Below are 24,218 nucleotides of genomic sequence, written 5' to 3'. Positions count from 1 at the left end.
TCCTTTTAGTGCGTCTATGGATATCTCTGCGTGTCGATCCCAGTGGACATGCTCCTGAAAAACACTTGGGCAGAGCATATTCAGTCAACCAAAATAAACCAGGCTGATGCACACCAACATGCACATGCTCACTGCCTGGAGAAACATTGGAGAAATGTTACGCTGAAACCAACCCCAGATTCTCCCATATCAGGAGACAAGCACGCAGAATATCAAAATGCGTTTCAGATCCTGATAGCAATAACGCAGCTGACTGTAAAGACAACACCAATGAAGCGCACATTGCCGGGACCCACAGCAACCCAGGATATTAAGACAATCTCTCCTGTCTCTCACTGAAAACTGGAAGAAAAATGGAGAGACCTCGGTCTTCAACAGACAAACAGCATATTGTAACATGTGAGAATAGTTTTCCACTATTACTGATCGATTGATTGACAGTATACGTGGCCTCTTAGTTTAGCATTAGGGGACAAACTGAAGTTTATTTAGCTAGCTAGAGTACAGGGTGGTCTTATTCATTAGTCAACCCTGCTGTACCCATACCTCCCTCATCACACCAGCAATGTCCCACAGTTATTACGAGATCAGTTCTGTGGGCTTCTGCTAAATTCCACACGCACCCTTGTGACTCTCTACAGAATGCCATGCCGAGGTCTTACCCAGTCAAGACAAAACCACACACGGACTCAACGGGGCACTAACCGCACCACCGGAGTATGGAAAACGACCTTTAAAAACCTTCTCATCTCAGGAAAACTTTTTTTTCTCCCATCTCCGGGGGGGTCTTGCCTGTGTGTAAAACCAAAACAGCCCGGGAAGCACTTCAAAGCCTATGATAGGCCTGCGCCTTTAAAATACTTTTATAGAGGAAATTAAAGGTGATCTCGCAAATAATCCCTGGGGGACTCCACTTCTGTACATCTATATGTGCCCCCATTGCACTCACTGGTTCTTTTAAAGGCATTTTTAGTGTCATCCGTCAGACATGGAAAACGACCTGTACAATGACTAGGGTTCAAAGACTAGAGGATGCAGCCAAGATGGAATAACCTGTATGGCCCAAAGCGAGGCTGCACAATGAACGTTTAGCAAGGAGTCTGGTAGGTCGTTAACTATAAAGTCTATAGCCCTCCTATAGTAACCAGGCCTGGTCAAGACTGGAGGCAAATTGACAGTTTACTGCAGCCTTACTCACATGGCCCTCCACCGTGGTCCGAGAGCGAGCAGGAAAAACGTGTTGTTACGTAGGCCTAACTCTCCGATACACCTTTGTGCTTCATCCTGTAAGCTCATCCAAACGAAAACCAGAGCACCATTTATCATGACTTCCCTGTATTGCTGTGCATACATTCAGTAAACAGTATTAACCATGTTACGTGTTGGTTTACTTCACCCAGAGGACAAGCTTAGAGGAAAGTCGAAATACAGCAAACACGCAAATCTGCATGAATGAAATAGGGTCCGCTATTCGTTTCAACTGATGATGGGGGACAAGAAGAAGCGAGCGAGCTTAAAAGACCTTTCTTACCGTCAGGACGTGGATCAGGGAACAGGTCACACGCTAGTAAACATAACTTCACCTTTTATCAGCTAGACGGTAATGAATAGCTCAGGGGCAGTTAAGGAGAGACGCACTCAGAGCACCCGCTTTTTCATTTGGGGTGGGATGAAGGGCTGAGGGAGGGAGGGGATGCAATCTTTTGCTTTCATTGCCTTTTGTTATTGTCATCAGTGCTGGCATTAGTCTTTGCTGATGCCATTGGCCCTGGCTGGCAGTCATTACGCTCATGTCAAACAAATTAAACTTAAATAGAGCAATCTTTACGTAACACACCACATTTTCTCTCATTAGCAAAAGCGCATTTGCCGTTTCCCTTCCTCTCGCTCGCCCTCTACCCTCTCTGATGTGGAGCCATTACAACCCTGCATTATTACCGGGACATTCATCCATATTAAAGCTGTATTAAAGCCTTCATTAGACGTATGTATACAAACACACACAAATGTACAGTACACACGCACACAAGGGCCCTTCAGCCCACACACACACTAACTGTCCTAATGGAAAGCACACAAATATTTTTTGTAGAAAAAAAAATCTGGGACAGAAGGACAAGTCTGCGAGGGGACTGGCTACTGTAATTAAACACAATGGCTCAGTTCTGGAGTGCAGAGTGGAACAATGGTGTTCTTGTGGGATGGAGAGGGCTGACTCAGGAGGACAGAGCCTGCTGCTACTGCACAGGTCCACGCCAGCTCTACCAAAGCACGGACAATAGAGTAAATCTGGGCAGTTGTTACCCAGCACTGATAAGGCTAACTAAGCCTCCGTAGGCACCATGAAAGAGAGGGTACCTTTGCAAAACTGTATAAGGGTCTGCTAGACAGAGGATAGGCTAGATCCAATTCCAATCATCTCAACCTCCTAGCATCTATGAGTATGTTTACATGCAGGGTAATACTTTGATATTAAACGGATTATGGCAGTAGGCAGATTATGCAACAGTCATGTAAACACCTCACTCTGCTCATCTTAAATCGGCGTGAGGTCACAATCAAAGTAAGTGCACGCTGATTAAAACGCCTGGTTTTCTGAGCAGTCTTTAGAATTATTAGGACGCGTAAACAGCTTAAAAATCGACGTTGCAGTGGTGTATTTGACCTGCGCATGTGCTACAGTAGCAACAGCTGAAGCGAGCCTGCCTCTTTAGCGCGAGTGAAGTGAGTTCGGAACAAATGAATGTATTGCGTCTTATAAGTACTTCACATGTCCGAACTCAATCAAATATACTTACCAAAAATAACATGTTCGCTGTGGTAGGACGTTTATCTTGATTGGCGTTTTTCTGCATTCATCAGAGTGCCATCAGGTAGCTTGATTTCAGTGTGCATGTAAACAGGATTATTAGGGACGTCGGAAAGACTTCAAACTGTATAATAGAACAATGATATTAAATCTGATTATCCACAATAAATCACATCATTGTGTGCATGTAACCGTACTCTACGACCATGGTACGACAACTCTTTGATTTCTCAGAATTCCCTTTGATGTTCACATTCCCAGACAAACATTCAAAAACAAAGTGTGCGTTGTGTTTTGTCGGCAGCCAAAACATGTTAATGGTTTAACTTAATGTGCTTGCACGGCAGAAGCACCCAAAGCACCATTGATTTAATTAGCTGGAGTGTTAAGGGCCTCATAATGTCGCTCTTCAGATTCACTTTGCATATTTGATGAGTCAACCATTGTGCTCACATTAGACATCTCTCCAGTACTCCGTTACATTGAAGATGAGACATCTCTCCAGTACTCCGTTACATTGAAGATGAGACATCTCTCCAGTACTCCGTTACATTGAAGATGAGACATCTCTCCAGTACTCCGTTACATTGAAGATGAGACATCTCTCCAGTACTCCGTTACATTGAAGATGAGACATCTCTCCAGTACTCCGTTACATTGAAGATGAGACATCTCTCCAGTACTCCGTTACATTGAAGATGAGACATCTCTCCAGGACTCCGTTACATTGAAGATGAGACATCTCTCCAGGACTCCGTTACATTGAAGATGAGACATCTCTCCAGGACTCCGTTACATTGAAGATGAGACATCTCTCCAGGACTCCGTTACATTGAAGATGAGACATCTCTCCAGGACTCCGTTACATTGAAGATGAGACATCTCTCCAGGACTCCGTTACATTGAAGATGAGACATCTCTCCAGGACTCCGTTACATTGAAGATGAGACATCTCTCCAGGACTCCGTTACATTGAAGATGAGACATCTCTCCAGTACTCCGTTACATTGAAGATGAGACATCTCTCCAGTACTCCGTTACATTGAAGATGAGACATCTCTCCAGTACTCCGTTACATTGAAGATGAGACATCTCTCCAGGACTCCGTTACATTGAAGATGAGACATCTCTTCAGGACTCCGTTACATTGAAGATGAGACATCTCTTCAGGACTCCGTTACATTGAAGATGAGACATCTCTTCAGGACTCCGTTACATTGAAGATGAGACATCTCTTCAGGACTCCGTTACATTGAAGATGAGACATCTCTTCAGGACTCCGTTACATTGAAGATGAGACATCTCTTCAGGACTCCGTTACATTGAAGATGAGACATCTCTTCAGGACTCCGTTACATTGAAGATGAGACATCTCTTCAGGACTCCGTTACATTGAAGATGAGACATCTCTTCAGGACTCCGTTACATTGAAGATGAGACATCTCTTCAGGACTCCGTTACATTGAAGATGAGACATCTCTTCAGTACTCCGTTACATTGAAGATGAGACATCTCTTCAGGACTCCGTTACATTGAAGATGAGACATCTCTTCAGGACTCCGTTACATTGAAGATTAGACCGAACAGCAGGACAAAGGGATGATTCAGAGGCATAATCACAAAAAGGTAGGCCATATCAAAAGTTCTGATGATAATCCGAAACTAGCCTGATTACCAGTCAATGTAACTCCTCTGTCATTGGCTAGTGCAGAAACAGAATGGTACCAAGACTATATCTAAAGACACACAGACAACACTACTGGCCATCTTGTAATAAAGCTAGGCATGTGTGGCTCAAACTAGGCATCGTTCTTTGGCCTATTCCTGGTCTGTGTAAGGTACAGCTCTGGGTTATAGGCCAGGGAGCTTTTATTAACATCATCCCCATGGGTGACTGGGCCCAGCTGTGAAGCATATTAATGAGATTTCAGCGTCATTAGGGGGAACGGTAACTACATTAGCTAACGGGCTGGGGAGGCTAGCAGTCGTCGGGCAGGTTGAGAGGGCATTTGCGGGGTCTTCCAGTGTACTGTCCTTTACCACCAGTCACAGGATTGTGTGTTTTCACTGTGTTTTCTATTAGATTAGACCCCAGACACGCAGAGCAGACGACCGTCGCCAAGAACCATTTGTCTCTCCAGACACTATTCTAGTCCAGACCACCATGCCACACAGCCAGTATTAGGGACTCGTTGATGTCCGACCAAAATAATGAACTGAGAACATGATTGAGAACGGATGGAAAGTGTCTCGTCTACAGCAAAGGGGTATCTGGTTCTAGTCAAAAGTATCATAGTTCTCAAGAGTCCAGACAGGCTTCACATTTAGAGACCTTTGATGTGTAGTCAAATATGGTATAGCCCAAGAGGAGAGAAACAGAGGATGATGGATGACAGAAGACGCAGTTGTGCTTTTACTGGTATCGGTGTCAGAAATGTGGGTAAACAGGGAAGACACACACACACACACACACACACACACACACACACACACACACACACACACACACACACACACACACACACACACACACACACACACACACACACACACACACACACACACACACACACACACACACACGAGGATGCTTTGTCAGCATTCTAACTTCTGGGGAAAATGGGGCCTTTTCCTACCTCAGAGGGAAATCCTGCCATTCAACAGCACAACTCGAAGCCAGTTCCTGAACAACTACTAGATCAATATCATCAACACACACATGGACAGGCAGATGAGAGAGAGAGAAAGAGAGGGTTACCCAGGGGCAAGGGAGCAGAGACAGAGTCTTAAGCCTTTCACATATATTGTCTCTCTCCCCCCTCCTCTTCAGCCCTCTTGCTCACAGGGCATGAATGCATGTGTGCATGCCTGTGTGAGTGGTGCACGAGTGTGTGTTAGCATAAATGCATGCTTGTGTGTGTGTCTGTATTACTGTAAGAAAGAGTGAGTGTGACGATTACCACTGCCCCCTGCCTGGTAGTGCAGGGTAAGCACCCCACAAAGCTGCTGCTTGTCTGCGGTGAGTCTGGCTCCCTGTCCATCTCAGCCACATGTGCTCTGGTGACGAGGACGAGTGATCGGCGCAAAAGTCTCCGCCCCCCTCCCAGACCCACAAAGCGCAGCCCTACCAACTCCCAGATGCCCCGCCCCCTGGCCAGATTGGAAGGAGATTTTTCTATATATTTTTTTAGATGAAATAAAACTGCAGCCCTTAATCCCGTTTAATACGATTGGATGGGAGCGTGAGATTTATTATGTCCAGGTAGTGTTAGGAATCTGGGATTCAGAGAAATTAGGTCCTACCACTGGGTCCTACCACTTGTTGGTCTGGGAGCTATTAGATTGCAATTGGGGGGGAGACTGAGTGGACAGCTTTCAAGTTCTCAGTAATGCAAAGACAATTATAGCAATAACTCTCCAATTTCTATTATAAAGACTAGGGATGTGACAAATGGAACATTTTGCTTAGTGTTAAAAAAAAAAAAAAAAAAGTTTTTCCGTTAAAATGGTAACAAAAAAGAAATGATAAAATGTCACGTCAATTCACAATGCAGAATAATGGTCCTATTACATATGTATAACCACTAGGGCCGGGTAATAAAGTTAGATCTACCACTGTCATATACCCTTGAAAACACCTCGGCTACGGCATGTTTGTTGTATGTAAAATTTTTCTGTAGATAATTTCAAAGCGCCAGTGAACGGGTATTATACATGTCTGGAAAGAAATGCGGCTTCTGAAGCGGTACTTAACGTCCATCACTAGCAGTCCAGAACTGTCAATCAAATAATCTCAAGCTGCTTGCACGCAGACCACTCTCTCCTAAAAAAGTACTTTCAAGTTTGTTAAATACCATTGATTTACTAAGACATTTAGTAGAAAGAAAACATCTTCCACTAGGAATCGACTCCTAAGATCCAGTATTTTTGTAACAGAGGTGACTGATTAGTTGCCGCACTTCCAAGAACACAAACATTTGCATCTTTCATGGCGAGGAACAGAGTGAGTCAGAACAGTGTGCCTATCGGCAAGCAAAAGCTGAATCTCGCAATGATATATTGTATTTCGGGGCGGCAGGTAGCCTAGTGGTTAGAGCGTTGGGCCAGTAACCGAAGGGTTGCAGAAAGGTTTCTGGATCGAATCCCCAAGCTGACAAGGTAAAAATCTGTCGTTCTGCCCCTGAACAAGTTCCCCGGAAGGCCGTCATTGTAAATAAGAATTTGTTCTTAACTGACTTGCCTAGATAAATAAAGGTTAAATAAAGAAATCAGAATTTCTTGGCTTGCAATGTCTCGCAACTTCCGTAAAGCAGGCTTGGATATTAAAAAACGCAAAAGACTGAACACAAACCTATCATTAGCAAAGAGAAAGAGCAGGCGAAGCATCTGCACTGTGATTAACATTTTGTGGGGGATAAAAAAATAATAAATTAAAAAATTAGGTATTTTTCTTAACTTTAAGGATCTCAATTTCATTTAAACGTTCACACCACTACTCAAGAGCCACAAATTAAGTCAAACACACAGTCAAACCCGGTACGGACCCCTTAAGGGACGAGGGCCCCAGGAGAAGCAGAAGGGTATGGGTAAGAGAGGCCCCATTCTTGCGTGGAAATGGCCATGTTAGTGTAGGGCCCGAACTGGGGCAAACACGGCAGGCTGCGAATTAGGAGGATCATGTCTTTACACATGGGTGAAGTGGGAGGGGGGGTGTGGCGTGAGCTCTTTTCTCATCTCCCAGGTCTGGTTTGAATCAGCCAATTGTCTAGGACACTCAGACCCAGCTTGTGTTTTCCTTTGTGTTCCCAGCGCCCTTCGCAGGGGCCCAAGATCATTTCTCGTCACTGGCAGGATTGTAATAATGCACAAGGTTTCAGTATCAGCCCATCACTTGGTGGTGCAAAGGCAAACGGAGGAGACTAAACATATGTGGCCAGGCTGGGCTAGGGGGAGAGGACAGAGGAGCAGATGGTAAAGGTGAGGTCGAGAGAGCGAGAGTCAGAGAGATCTTAGCCATACTGAGTTAAGCGTTCATCGGACCTGACGGTACGATAGCCTTGTCTAGTCTAACGCAGAAACCCTTTAGCTGCAATAACAGCTTTTGAATTATTACATAACCATATTTGGATCCGATTCTGAACGATCGATGTTGCAATGGCCTTGTGTTTAGCACATCTAAGGTAACACTTGAGCTGTAAGAACAGCTTTTGAGCTTCAGCGCTCAATTCATGCATGTAGCTAACAGTCTTCTGCAGTCCATTGGCCCAGATTAAAAGAGATCAACAGATAGCCTACTACCCAGTGTGGGCAAACAACTTTCTCTGGCAGATCAGCTGTCTAAAGCTGCTGATTGACACCGGGGTCATGTGTGCTGGCACCTGCCTGGGGTGACTCAAGACATTTGGCACGAGCTGATGGTGGGGGACAACATGACTGAGAGATGGGGCAAAGGGCAGCCGTACCAGGGGATGCCAGGGCGTGGAGGTGCGTGAGTGGAGAATTTTGCCCTTCACACTTGATGTCGTCCAGTGTTGGTGCAACTTAGGCTCAGTCAGAAACATAGGAAAGCTGGTAGAAGAGCTGTGTGTGTGTGTGTGTACGTGTTTGTTACTTCCATAATGGCAGGAAAACTATGCGGTCATCTCTCAGATACTGCTATGCTACAGCATACAGAACGCCAGTGCTTACTGTTAGCGTTTTGCAACACACTCATCTCATTGGTCCCCCCCCAAGTCTCTATAAGAGCCGTTGAAAACACGCACGTCGCAGTGACACAGGCCTGCGTCCCAAATGGCACCCTATTCCCTACATAGTACCCTACTTTTGACCAGAGCCATACGGGCCCTGGTCAAAAAAGTAGGGCACAAACAAAAGGAATAGGGTGCCATTTGTGATTCAGAAACAGCATCAAAACCTACAGCCGAGTTGACCCGCCTACCGCAAGGAGCGGAGAGACATGATGATCTGAGCTGGAAGACGGCTTAAGGACCGGGGAACTGTGACATGAAAGGAAAACATTTCAAAAGGTGCCGAATAAAGCCATGAATGCCGGCTTGTTTGTTCTAGAATGACTGTGTGCGGTGTGTTAGCACTAATACAGCCTAACTTTTGGCAAATCCCTGCCCTGTACCGCCCCATACCTTGTGACGCACTTCTGCTGTGGACAGCCTAGCCCTAGCCAGCCAGGGTCACGTGACAGTAATCCTACACTAAGGACCGTTATGCGCAACTGTGAATTAGGCTGATGTCTGAACAAACCCAGCTTTTAAAAGGAGAACGGTGTCAAAGTGTGAAAGTGCTGCATCAAACATTGAGATGATCCCTCTTTGTAAAGGATGTGTTAACTGGGTGGAATTATGTAAGAGTGTGTGTCTCACGCTCTCTCGCTCTCTCTCTCTGATGTGCAGCTGCAGACACAAGGCCTGTGCCAGCGGACATGGGGCATGGTGGGGCATCGCATGGTAGTGCTGTCAAGGTCAGGTCTGGAGACGCCTTCAGTGTGTGGCTGGACTGACTCTGTATTCTGCAGTTTGTACTATACAGTACACTAGAAAACAGCAAAACACGTTCCCACTCCAAAGTTCTCAGTCTTCAAAAGCAAACAGGGTACTGAATCACCTCAAATATCAGCTATCAACAACGATGAGCGAAGCACTCGCTCAATAGTGGTTTTCAAAGACTTTTTAAATCAATAATAGAGAGAAGAATCTCGATGGATTTACCATGCCACGAAAGGCACGTTTGTGCGCCGACACCCTTCAGTTATTTTGTATATTAACTAGGGCTAATGACCTGCATTAGCCCAACACCACACACGGTGACGGGGTGCTCACGTCTGAGGGCCGACAGAAGTTCAAACATACCTGTGTGTTTGCTCTCGCCAGAGGTTATCTGCACACCGATAGGGCCTAATCCATTGTGACAGGCATTTATTCAGCCCTCTGTTCTCAAACGCATATTCAACACTAGAGGAAGTGGACCGTAAATATATGCAGGGGGGGGGGGGGGGGGGGGGCAAGGGGCTATTTGCATTCGAGAGGTGAAGTGGACGTGGAGAGGTAGGGGAGGGTTATGAGGGGATGGGCGAACAAGGGATTGAGAGAAAACAGAGAGAGTCAGTAGCAAAGGAGTGGGTTGCTGAAATCAGGCGTTGTCATGTTAAACTAAAACTCCCCGCCTCGCTCAACCTCTTCTTATTTCTCTCCCTCTGCGTAGAAGACAATAGTCTTTTACAGGGGAGAGGATTACCACCATTTGATCTCCGCAACGGTTAATCAACTTAGTAATAATTGATTGGATTTATATAGTGCTTCTCTACCAACTGATGTAGACAAAGCGCTTTACATAGTGAGGGAGAAACTCACCTCCTCCACCACCAAAGTGCGGGACTGACCTGGGTGATGCACGGCAACCATTTTTGTGCCAGAATGTTCACCACACATCAGCCATCAGGTGGAGAGGTGAGGAGTGATACATTCCAATTAGGAATGAGGGGGAGGATTAGGTGTGTGCGCATGACTGACTGACGTGTGTACAGCATTGCGACCGGATCATCTCGTTTCCATCTCCAACTTCAAAACACTTGTCAAAGTGATTTTAACCCTAATAATTCCAACTGTCATTCATGTACGTTCTACCTTCATAGATGTCGCAGCTAGATGATGGTTCACATTCCTGTACTGGCCAGTGTTGGACAGCACAGGGAAAAAAATGTACAAAAACAGTCCCTACATAAATTACCTCAAGTACAATGTCAGGTGCACGTTCAGGCTAAAAGCATGCCATAATTGCTGTGGTAAATCCAAAAACAACCCACGTGTCTTGAGGAGTGGGTGGTGGGTTAAGACAGGAGAGAGACAGTGACTGTGCGATTATCCTGTCAGTAGCCAGTTTTTTTTTTAATCTAACCTTTATTTAACTAGGCAAGTCAGTTAAGAACAAATTCTCATTCACAATAACGGCCTACCCCGGCCAAACCGTAACCCGGACGACGCTGGGCCAATCGTGCGCTGCCCTATGGGACTCCCAATGACGGACGGTTGTGATACAGCCTGGAATTGAACCAGGGTCTGTAGTGACGCCTCTAGCACTGAGATGCAGTGCCTTAGACCGCTGCGCCACTCTGGAGCCCCCGTTAGCATGCAGCGGGCAGTCAGGCAGGCGCCAGTGTGTGATCGGGGGCTATAACAGGTTAGTAGGTCACCAGAAGGGGTTAATTAAGAGCCGAGCCTCCTTTAGCGATTAACATCCAATTCTCACTTAACACAGAAATACTACAACAGGGAACAGCTGTTGAGTCGTGTTTGTGTGTCCATGGCTAACGACGGGGGTCGGACGGTTGGGACTGGCTTAGGCTGTCTCACTATACTAAATATGTCAACTGTCTCCCAGAGGACTTTATGGCAAGTTAAAAGAAGCAGCACACGCGGTCGTTTTTTTTAACCAAAACCGTACATGACCGCACAGAACACCAAAAGACGGACAGCACAGACCTAGCAACAGAGCTTCGTTTTGTATGTGAACCCTAGCCACCTAGCTATAGGCTATGTCATCGTGGAGGAGCAGAGTACAGCTGCCCTCAGGTCAGCCTCCTCCTCATTCCCCCTAATGATGACCGGTGACACACATTTGATTCAGCTGTCTGCCCAGCCGAGTCAGGGGGCTCTTTAGCAGGGGATTTGGGCCGAGCTAGGGGAGGACAGACTCATTTGTCTTTAGCACAGGTCGCTAACGTGGAAAAAGGGATATAGTCCCAAACGGCATCCCATTCCCTTAGCCTGACGACTCACACCGAATTCGTCCGCAGCACGGTCGTTCGCGACATACTTTATTTTGTCCGAGACTGTCGTCACTTGAAGCCGTTTGTGGTGGGTGACGAGAGGCACGAGGGGCGTGGCACAAAAGAAAGTGATGCAGGATCGACTCTAACCAATCACAGTATGAAAGCCAGTGACAGATTTTCAAACCGCCACTTTACCCATGTGTGTTCTGGCCCAACATACCGGCTTCTGGACCAGCCAGACGGACCCGAATGTGTTCGCTTTCAGTGAAGGGTCAGGGAGGTACTCAGATCCAGACTCACTTCAGAGAGGAAACTAACGTCCGTGGGTGTGGCGTTTGCCCAGAGCAATGAGTCTGGGTAGCCAGACAACTATTCCTGTCTGGGGGGATATAACAGGGATGTTTCCAGAATTTAATGAAGGACGTTAAGCTTTGTCTGTCAGTGTTAATTTTGTTTTTCCTAGTAGTGTGTGTGTCAGTATGCATGGAACAGACAAGCAATCCCCTCTCTCTGCAGACACTCATTTCCTGCATGGATCCCTGACCTTTCCACAAACAGCCTGAGGGGAGCCATGTAATCATGGCTGTAACACACACACACACAACACACACACACACACACACATACTAGATTTCCTCTGACATGGCTGGCCACCAGCATGTCCACTGGTACTAGTCAGTGCTATGAGACTATGATATTCCCCTGATCCTCTCTCCCCCTGGCAGCCTCATGTGGAGGCAGTTTGCATGTGTGCGTTTGTGTGTCTGCGTATGTATGTGTGTGTGTGTGTGTTTAATGGACTGTGTATAGTGTGTGAAGAGTGAACTGGGTGGTAACCTGAGGCTGCGGCCGGCCGCGTAGCGACTACACCTGAGCATCCAGGACCTTCCCAGTTAACTGTCAATTAAGCTAAGTGGCCCATCCATAACGCAAGCCTCCCCAATGTGATGCAGGCAGTGTAGTATAGGCTAGGTAGAGACACTCGTTTCTATGCTAAGCTACAGGATAGGACAGACAACCATTCATACTACACAAATCCTGGTGTAATATAATGAGGATATGGGGGGGGGGGGACAATACGAACGTGAGTCTTATGAATACGATTTTTTTTTTTTTAAAGAGCCCTGCCGAGAGGGTTGAGAGACGGGAGCTGACAGGATAGGGCACGAGAGAGGCAGAGGAAGAGAGCAGTTGGCAACAGAGAGGATGGAGGAAAGTCAACGGAGAGAGAGAAACAGAGAGGAAGAGAGCGCGAGAGAATGAGAAAACCGAAAGAAAGAGATAGAAATAGGACCGAACATTAAAAAAGCGATGACCTGAGGGGATAGCGAATGCTAATGCTAATGCAGCTATTATGCCTCCGCACAGAAGTGCACTGGTCCACCTCCAGCAGAGCGTAGTGGTATCAGGGAGCCTCCGCTGAGTCGACTGGCTGCTTCACAACCAGGCTCAAAAGTAGGCCATGTCAGGGGAAGAAGCAGGTTGATCAGGCTTCTGAAGAGAGGGCTCTGTGTGGCTGTGCCTAGTGGAGTACAGGTAGGCTTTCCCAGGGGAATCCAGACCCTCTTCTCCATCTATCGGACACTCGGCTGACCATGATTCCATGCGCCTTGTTTTCTCTGTGTTGTACAAAAAGGAGAGGTTAGTTATAGCGTTCCTCTTGACATGATGAGAGGTACTCCTAGTGGCCTTCAACACAGATAAGGCCTTGCCACCTACTGGACTTTGGTGGCATCTCTTTAGGAGAAAAGTGGAGCATGGACGAACTAGCCTACATTCCTTACCTCGGTCTACCTCTGCACGTGTTAGCCGTGGATGTAGGGCGAGGTGCGAAGGACAGTTATGGGGGCTTCAGAGCTGGTCTTACCCTAACCTTTTATCTGTGGCCCAGGGAGTTCCTGTATCTTGCATCCTGCTGCAGACACCTGGTTGGTCACCTTCGCACCGACAACAGCGCAGCAGGAAGTTTGCGGGGGGCTAATCGCTGCATTACACCCAATCCATAATTCACACAGAGGATTTCACCACTGAGAGAGAATTTAGGCAGCCATGCAGACGGCACGCATAGCAACACACCCTTCGGCGACAAGCGACGGCTCAATGACTTCACGTGGGCAGCCAGTCAGCGGCTCTCGCTTCACTCTGCACAGCTATTGTATGCCGGTATCGTCCTCCATTTTGGGGCAACATGGACGCGGTTTCCAAATTGTGGAGCAGTGACGATGGAAACTGCCCTAATCGGAGGGCTCTTTGTGGGAAGGGTAGAATCAACAGAGTCGCTGCCGGGTCATTAGGATTGTGTGGGGCTTTGGCTCCATATGTCACAGGAGAGAACGTGAAGAGGGTGGGGGAGGGTGGGAAAGGCGGATGAGTATAAACATTGGCAACAGTGTAATGCCGCTAAATAGGCCGGGCATATAGGTCATTCTGTACCAGACTCAATTTGCCAACGGGCCTATTTCACAGAAAACTGGTTCCAGGCCAAGTCTCCATCAGTCGAAACATAGAGCCCACAAATAATGAGTCCTTCTAGCAAAGCCTCAGCTCTCACTCTCTTCCTCCCTCTCTCTCTGTCTCTCAACCCAGTCTCTTGGTTTTGTTCAAAGAAGAAAAAGGGCAAAATACCAGGAGCCAAAAATGACATTAAACCGTGCGACTGCTCCAGAGGGATGAGGGTTTGAAAATGCCAGCTCCAGCAGCCCCTTTTCTCCAAGTGAAACCTCGCAGCTCAGGGTGCTGACAGAGTAATCCATCGCCGTTGGGCATCAGCCGCGTCTGTGCAAAAAGGTTTCACACGTACGGTATGAGGGAATAGAGAACTGCGTCTGTTACGCGGAAGCAGCGGGAACTACACTCCAGTACAGAGAGCAACTAGTCTACGCGGTGTGGTGGGGCTCGGTCATTGTGGATGGGTACACTGTACTTTCCGCACTTTGTGAGACTATCATTGGGCAACACTTCAGTTATATTGGAACATCGGAGATGGTGTTGCTTAACAGCGAGGTGTTTGTTTGCCTACAACGGAACAGCATAATAGCGAAATAAAAGTCCAACCAGAACCATATCAAAAGCTATTCTCTCCCGTGAGCAACAAATACCTAAATGCCATGTCTCTTTTCTCTGCCCTCCACCTTTTTTAGCCTACGATAAAAAGCTTCCGTCAGGTTCCTGAGAAATCCCCCCTGAAGTAACACAGCCGGACTCCCCACTGCGTAGACGGCACACACGCACATTTCCATTTTCTCTCAGATCTAAGACAACAGCCAGTCGATGAAATAAAAAAAAGGTGGCCTAAAATGAGGAAGGGACAGTCATAGCCATTTAGATATTTCATATGTCTGTCTGAAACGTCAAAACACTGGGAGCTGTAGGCTAGAAATCCCCAGGGGTGCCGTTTCTCCTCTTTCACTGAACATTGTCTGTCGGAAATTTCCGTCGGTGACTGTATTCCTATCAAGGCCCATAGCCAGAAACTGGACTATGAAGCAGTGAGCTTTAGCCTGGATATTACGCTTCTTCAGGAGATGGGGTATCTCTATATAGCATTACTGCTAACCTACCATAATATCTCCACAACTACTATCACCACTACTAGTGTTGTCACGATACCAACATTTCACCAACGATACTGGTACCAGGCCTAGTATCGCGATAACACGAAGGGGGGGGGGGGCTTGGGCGTCCATCTCCCAGCCGCTTGTTCCGGTTTTCTAAACGGTATGTGCTACCTGACACTGATATTCACACTTCTACTCAATACAACACATGTAGCATTTAACTTCACAATGTATAATAAAATACTGCATAGAACGGCTGAGATGATCATATTTGCAAAAGCCTACCTGTGATTTGGCTGGAGGAATGGGAGGGAGGTATCTACAATGCATTTGGAAGGTATTCAGACCCCTTGACTTTCCACATTTTGTTACCTTACAGCATTATCCTAAAATTGATTAAATAAAACATTCATCAAGCTACACACAATTATCCCATAATGACAAAGCGGAAAATACTTTTACATAAGTATTCAGACCCTTTGCTGGAAATTGAGCTCAGGTGCATCTTGTTTCCATTGATCATCCTTGAGATGTTTCCACAGCTTAATTGGAGTCCATCTGTGGTAAATTCAATTGATTTGGCATACTTTGGAAAGTATATAAGGTCCCACAGTTGACAGTGCATGGCAGAGCAAAAACCAAGCCATGAGGTTGAAGGAATAGCACGTAGAGCTCTAAGACAGGATTGTGTCGAAGCACATATCTGGGGAAGGGTAGCAAAACATGTCTGCAGCATTGAAGGTCCCAAAGAACACAGTGGCCTCCATCATTCTTAAATGGAAGAAGTTGAGGCCCCAAGCATGGTGATGGCAGCATTATGCTGTGGGGATGTTTTCAGCGGCAGGGACTGGGAGACTAGCGAGGATCGAGGGAAAGATGAACAGAGCAAAGTACAGAGAGATCCTTGATGAAAACCTGCTCCAGAGCACTCAGGACCTCAGACTGGGGGCGAAGGTTCACCTTCCAACAGGACAATGACCGTAAGCACACAGCCAAGACAACGCAGGACTCTGAATGTCCTTGAGTGGCCCAGCCAGAGCCCAGACTTGAACTCGTTTTGAACATCTCTGGCGAGACCTGAAAATAGCTGTGCAGCGACGCTCCACATCCAACCTGACAGAGCTTGAGAGGATCTGCAGAGAATAATTTGAGAAACTCCCCAAATACAGGCGTGTCAAGCTTGTACAGTAGCATCATACACAAGAAGACAAGGCTGTAATCACTGCCAATTTATGTAAATGTGACACATTTGCATACATTTCTAAAAACCTCTTTTGATTTGTTATTATGAGATATTGTGTGTTGATTGATTAGGGGGGAAAAAACGTTCATCCATTTTAGAATAAGGCTGTAATGTAACAAATGAAGAACAAGTCAAGGGGTCTGAATATTTTCCGAATGCACTGTACATTCGTCTTCTGCTATCAGAATATGAAGATCGCATTGAAAAGAAGGGTCTAGATGAACAAAAGTCGCTTTGTGGACTGATTGTGTTCAGATCTGGCTGACCACTGAGTGCGGATTCTCCTCAGTCAGGATACAATCAGGCTACCGAAAGCGCATACAGTGGGTGACGTCATCAGCAATCCTCCCACAAGTCTCCAGAAAACTTATGTTTTGGGACAGAGAGACACCTTTTCAGTAGTGATGCACCAATATGACATTTTTGGGCCGATACCGATATCTGATATTTCCTTGCCAAAAAAAACGATACCAAATATATAAATATTTCAGCGACCTTTTAAGCATTCTAGTACAGTTAAATAGTTAACACACATGGACGCAGCAGTCCATGTGTGTTAAATCCAGGCTGTATCACATTCTGCCGTGATTGGGAGTCCCATAGGGCGGCGCACAATTGGGTCAGCATCGTCCGGGGTAGGCTGTCATTTTAAATAAGAATTTGTACTTAACTGACTTGCCTAGTTAAATAAAGGTTACACACACCAAAAAGCTATTTTGTTGGCATTTACGTATGTCCCCATTACCAGTAAAACATAATCAGAACCTATTTCTTTCACTTACTTGCTGTGCTGTTTCTTTGTTCATTTGTTCAGTCGTTTCATCCCAAACCAGGATTTCTATGGAACGCGATTGGGTCTTTGCGTGTCAAAGATACTATTTAACATGTCAAATAAGCTTGTTGACCTATCAGGACCTGAATATGATTGCAAGTCATATAATAATTTAAAGAATTCATAAATGTTTTACGTAGTTATTACACATTGATTATACTATCACTCGTATTACATATGTCACAACGATTCATCAATACGTATGCTATGATGCTGGTAAAGTTGTCTCGCGCACCTACAGTGCTGGTCATAAAAAAAAGCTAGCTAGCTCATGGATGCAGACAATGTTCTTCCCCAAAAACATAGCAAAACGACATCTGTTTCAGTAGCTATAGTTAGCTAGCTAACTATATAGCTTGGTGTCATCATCTAAAATAACTAATTTATAAGACAGTTCTTAGTTGATTAATGGTGGTCGGACCATCTATGTGAAGCTAGCCACAATAAGGATTAGCCAAAATAGTGGACTTTGCGGTTAACCTTCAAAATAAAAGTATGGCATAATTCTACTATTTGTAGTAATTTGCATCACTGTCAATGACATACTTTTATTTTGAAGGCAAACCGCAAATTCCACTATTGTGTATAATCCTTATTGTGGCTAGCTTCACAACACATAGCCCGAAACTAGCTAACTGCTTATAACGTTCGCTTTGGGCAACAGGGTTAAGTTGCTGACTAGCTATTTATTTTCATGAACTGAAGTTCAATTTCAATAGGCGAACAACTTGACAAGTGGCAACCTAGCTAATACTTACTCACAAGGATTCCTAAATCATTGCTAAGAATAATGAACATGACTGCAGTTTCCACTGGTCATTGTTTTCAGGCTGGTTGTACTGGTGATAGCTAGGTACCAAGCAAATCTAGCTACAACAGAAGTTTCGGTTGAAAAAATGCTTTATTACCAACGCGGTATTGTAAACACATCGTTCATGGCCAGTGTTTGCTTGTTTGCTGACTTTTTTGTATTTTTTTGTTTTTTGTACAGCTTTGACAGTGCTACTGTATATTTTTTGACACGCAAAGAACCAAACAGCGTTTCATAGTATATATGTCATGAAGCTAATAGCAGTGATGCTACTACTGTGTAACTCCGGTAGGGCAACATCGGAAAAATAGCGGTGCTCGACCAGTCAGCGAAAGCCAACATCACCCACGACAGAGAACGATTGATTGTCAAGGGCAATGAATTCCATTATCTTGGCTTTAATGGATTTCACCTTTGAGTTGTCTCGCTGAAATGTTCTTACTCTTTCAAATGAATGCTCGACTTGTTGACTGCTTGATCCACACAGCAGACATTGTGGGCTAGGTTAGGAATGCTGTGTTGCACGTGTAGCGCACAATTTTACGTGGTGTCATTACGTCATGTACCTTCGTTATATAGGTATACACGTCAGCTTTGACATCGGTTTTGCACATCGGGCGTTAAACTAGACATCGGCCAATACTGATTCTGTAATTTTTTGTGAATATCGGCAATTCCGATATGTTCACCGATATATCGTGCATCCCTACTTTTCATTATAACGTTGGAGGAAATACATTCCCAGCGTGTGAGAAATGTGTTTGCTGGACTTATGCTAACCCGTTTGCGATCCCTTTAGCATTGCTTGCTAGCTAGCTACAGTAGCTACTGATAGCTACTGCCATCAGATGTTGTTTTGTTATTAGCATATTTAGCCAATTACACCATTTGTAGAATGCATACTGGCATTTGAATATACCGCGGGAAAAGGGAATCCGGACACGCTGTAGACACAGTAGACATTTAAATGTAGGTGTAGCGTTCGGAATTCCATGATCAGAACTCTATGATCAGAATACTAAAGCTGCGTGAACTGTCAAGTCTAGACACAGCCTTACAAACAGACAACACTATTGTGACGGCAGAGCAAATAAGGAACCAGCTTCTGTAACCGCAATGAGATCATCTGGGCCACAGAGACTCAATGGCTCGTTTCTTTTTGTGCTCAGGCACGGGTTGGCCCCCTGTTATTAAAACTAGGGCCTGGTGCAGAAAATGAGACGGATACACTTTCATGAGAAGAAATAAAATAGATTGTGGTTATTTGATATGACCTTTATTTTATTTTTTTTAAATGTAAGAGCAGTATACGAACTCCATAATGTAGACTTATTATAAGTTCCTCCTGAGTGCCCATTTTGGCGAGAGATTAAAACTCACTTTGGTGGCAGCAACTCTCTCTGTCGCAGATGCAGGAATACTGCCATTATTTTTAGCGTGCTAACCTTTGCCCCATTTTCTGGGCTATTCGCGGCATTTGGTACGGATGTCCCGCTCTCTAAATAGGAGGGCATTCCATTGTGTGGAGACATACAACCTGAGACGTACACAGTTGGCTGGCTCTCCGTGTGATGATATAGCAACATGCAGACTCTCCAGAGGGCATGGCAATTGGCAGACGCCAGACGGCCATCTTGCTTTGCGTCAAAGGGATAGAGTTTGTGGGGGGGCTTTCACCCTGCTGCAAGTGGAGAGAATTATGCAGTTTCTGATGAAATAAGATTACTTTCCTTGTAATAACTCCATGTACAGGGAGCACATGAACAGGAAACTAGTGTCAAATAAGAAACAAATGAGGACAGCCTAAAGACGAATAATTCCAGACCGAGAGGTTCTAGATTACCACCTAGGCAGCATGCTGAAGAATGCAACCATGGAACAGGCGGAAAAAGGGAACAACTTTGGGAATGAGAACACCTGCTAGATGAAATCTGGGGTGATAAATGTCCTCGGTTCGATACCTCAATTAATTTATGCACGTTCTATTATGAGGGGGTGTGGATGAGACACGAAGAGGGTGGCGGGAGAGAGTTATTGAGAGAGACCGGGAGCTCTTCTCAATTTGCTGTGTAGCCAGCCAAGCGGAGCACATGGCGAACAAACCATCTGCAGAGATAAGTAAAGAAGTGATTACAACAAGCCGGCTCAATTTCTGACAGCCTGACGCTTGGCTGCCTTCATATACCCAGAATTGATTTAAATAAAGAGGCTATGAATATTTTAAAGTAGAACCACCCTAACCTAAGCCATTTCAAACCGTCTGTCTGTCTGTCCGTCTGTCTATAGGGGGGGGGGGGGGACAGAGGGAGAACGTCATTATCGATAGTGAGATTACTGCCTCTAGTCACAATGTCTGCAATTACCAGTCTCCCTTAAGCTCTAGTGAATCGATGACACTGGCTGAATCCTTTCTGTCCGCTTTGCTTTGTTCATCGGAGTGGGCTTTGCAGCGCAACCCACCCTTGTCTGGGGATTTAGCGTCAAACCCAGCTCGCGTACAGTACTCTGACCAATGCCCCTGGCTAATTCTCTCTGCAAACAAGCCGGAGTCTGTTGTTGTATCCAAGGGTGAGGTTGTGAGCATCAACACACAATCTCCGCACAAATATGCTGAATTTCCCTCATGACTGAGGTCTAAAGATTTTTTGTATGTGCCGCCCACAGCAAATAAAACCCTTGAAGTCAGCGCTGTTTTTTTGTGTGTACGTGAAACATGTACAGTGCCAAGTGCCAATACTCAAGGTGACGAGCCACACACATTTAGCTCCTTTAAATAAAATAAACAATAATGCGCGAGTGCGCTACGTGTCCCGGATGCCACGGGTAACCTGGTTAAGAGAGGCGTCTGTGTTTGGTAAATTATGCATCGCATTAAAGCGATGACTGCTTTGAAGGTTGACAACAGGGTGCCATTTGAGAAGGCGAGTGATGGCAGGTTGTGAAATGCTGCCTCGCGGCCTTTCCCAGGCATGGCACTGAACTCCTTTCACCCCGCGCCATTACAAACATACCTTGATGACAAAGCAGGTTATTGATGTGCACCTGAAGGTGAAAGCGGGCGTCGTTCTGTGGAACACTGCGCTCTCGGCTTTCAGCCGTCCGGCAGGGCCACTAAATCACTGTCTGTAGGGCTGACGGGAGCAGGCAGACGCACGTGAGACTGTGTCTGCTGCTTACCCTGTTAAAACAGGGGACCTTGCCCAACGCAGGCCTGTCCATCCATCTAGCCTGTCCCATCCGGTTCAAGTCCACACAGTCTCAAGGGAAAAAGACCCTGTCCATAAAAGCACTAAAAGGTACTCGAGGAGTATGGACATGAAAGAGTATGCAGAAAATATATAGGGACATGGCATTGACACAAAGAGCAAATGCTGAGGTTCAAAATGGTAGGGTAGCAAAAGGCCTGCAGTATTCTAGTGAAAGAACACAAACTCAAGCACATGACCAGTGATTTACAGTAAACTAATCTATACTGAACGAAAATATAGACAACATTTTACTAACTTACAGTTCATATGAGGAAATCAGTCAATTGAAATAAATTCATTAGGCCCAAATTTAAGGATTTCAGATGACTGGGAATACAGATGTGCATCTGCTGGTCAAAGATACCTTTAAAAAAATAAAAAATAAGGTAGGGGCGTGGATCAGAAATCCAGTCAGAATCTGGTGTGACCACCATTTGCGTCTTGCAGCGCCACACATCTCCTTCGCATAGAGTTGATCAGGCTGTTGATTGTGGCCTGTGGAATGTTGTCCCACTCCTTTCAATGGCTGTGCAAAGTTGCTGGATACTGGAACACACTGTCATACATGTCGATCCAGAGCATCCCAAACATGCTCAATGGATGACATGTCTGGTGAGTATGCAGGCCATGGAAAAAACGGGACATTTTCAGCTTCCAGGAATTGTGTACAGATCCTTGCGACATGGGGCTGTGCATTACCATGCTGAAACATGAGGTGATGGTGGCGGATGAATGGGCCTCAGGATCTCGTCACTGTCTCTGTGTGCATTCAAATTGCCTTCGATAAAATGCATGTTTTTGTTGTCTGTAGCTTATGCCTGCCCATACCATAACCCCACCGCCACCATGGGGCACTCTGTTCACAACGTTGACATCAGAAAACCGCTCTCCCACACTATGCCATACACATGGTCTGGGGCTGTGAGGCCTGTTGGATGTACTGCCTGATTCTCTAAAACGACAGTGGAGGCGGCTTATAGTAGAGAAATTAACATTAAACTCTGGCAACAGCTCTGGTGGACATTCCTGCAGTCAGCATGCCAATTGCATGCTCATTCAAAACTTGAGACATCTGTGGCATTGTGTAGTGCAGGGGTGTCAAACTCATTCCACGGAGGGCCTAGTGTCTGCAGGTTTTTGGTTTTTCCTTTCAATAAAGCCCTAGACAACCAGGTGTGGGGAGTTCCTAACTAATTAGTGATGTTAATTCATCAATCAAGTACAAGGGAGGAGCGAAAACCCGCAGACACTCGGCCCTCCATGGAATGAGTTTGACACCTGTGGTGTAGTGTGACAAAACTGCACATTTTAGAGTGGCCTTTTGTCCCCAGCACAAGGTGCACCTGTGTCATGATCATGCTATTTAATCAGCTTCTTGATATGCCACACCTGTCAGCTGGATGGATTATCTTGGCAGAGAAATGCTCACTAACAGGGATGTAAACAAATTAGTGCACAAAAGTTGAGAGAAAGAAGCTTTTTGTGCGTATGGGACATTTCTGGGATCTTTTATTTCAGCTCATGAAATATGGGACCAGCACTTTACATGTTGCGTTGAGAGTATATAGAACATCAAATTCAAAATGCGAATCCATTCTACCACAAGCTTGGTTGGATGACCATTTTTTCACAGTTGTTATGCTCAGCATCTCTACATTGCAGTGTCACAAAACACCAGCTTTTTGGGGGTTTAGTGGAACTGCCGTCTTTTTATGCAACGTTATTTATGAACTCTTTCAAGACCCTGGTGCATGCTGCCAGGTGCAGCTTGTATGTCAGGGGCGGAAACAATATCCATAGCTCATTTGCAAAGCCAACACTGCAATCGTTTGGCAATCGCTGCGTCCAAACAAACCAGCCACAGTTTCCATGCGCTGTAATAACAGCACAAACAATTATAGGGCAGTCTCGCTACGCTGTATGACGCTTTAAGACCTCAGCCCTGGGAGAAACCGCACGGGTTTACACTTCACAAGCAAACTGGAACTCTTCCCCTTAAACTAATTCCCTCTTCACTAGCCCTGCCCAAAATTGCTCCCGCTATTACAGTCCTTAGCGTTGGAAAACAAAAACACCATCTGTTTTTTCTTCTAAATTCCCCCCACTCAGAAAGGACTTAAATACCACGAGTCAGATTAGGCAAGCAGTTAACAACCCCCCTCCAATACAGGCGATTAGAGCCAATAGGTCGATATTTGGCAGCTCTGCCTTGATAAAAAAAGTCATTCAAGCTCTGCTCCGTGGGCTGGTGTCGGCGCGCAAACCCAACAAGCCATATGACAGCCTTAGAGATGGAGTCCAGCCGGAGTACTCTCACAGCGACTGGAGCCTCCCCATGTGTCATCCTTACCCCACCACCAACCCCCCTCCCCGTGCAGTGTGTGACAGTCACGTGAAAAAGGCCATGCGCATTCCTTCACGCATGAGCCAGTAACTGCTGTAAGGATTCCGGCGGCAGCAGCCCTCTTGACAGGTATGGAATCACGTGCATTTAAATCGGCTTGAACCCGTCGATGAGACCTGGCATTGTTCTTCAAACACAATAACAGATTACTACTGCGGTTGTCGTTCCTTATGATGAACACGACTCACTGACATGGCTGGATAGAGAGAACACCGCTCACTTGGAGCATGTGAATATATAATACGGTGACGAGTGGCAGCTGATCATGTTTCTTAGGAGGCAGTTTTAGACTGATTTCACTGCAGTGGAAATGCCACTGAATGTACTCAGAGTTGAGAGGACTTCTGAAGGGTCGTCTGATGAATAATGGAGATAGGTGCACCAGACATTGGACTATCCTAGCCCTCTTTGGTTTAGATATATCCCCACACAAATAGAAACAGAATCTTGTACTACTATGGCTGTTTTTTTTGTTTTTACCTGTGATGACACCAAAGGACGTTACGTACACCCCCAGCGACTCCCTCCAACC

The 24,218-nt window shown here is 45.7% G+C and overlaps 1 protein-coding gene across 3 annotated transcripts in view; it reads right to left on the bottom strand.

The window, feature by feature from the left end:
* LOC120060898 (retinoic acid receptor alpha) overlaps window positions 1-24,218 on the bottom strand; it is a 214,618-nt gene that overhangs the window by 25,599 nt on the left and 164,801 nt on the right. The gene's annotated exons all lie outside the window — the stretch shown is intronic.

The sequence above is a fragment of the Salvelinus namaycush genome, chromosome 16 (genome assembly GCF_016432855.1).
Source record: "Salvelinus namaycush isolate Seneca chromosome 16, SaNama_1.0, whole genome shotgun sequence".
In the NCBI taxonomy this organism is placed as follows: Eukaryota; Metazoa; Chordata; class Actinopteri; order Salmoniformes; family Salmonidae; genus Salvelinus; species Salvelinus namaycush.
This window is presented reverse-complemented; position numbering and strand designations above follow the sequence as displayed.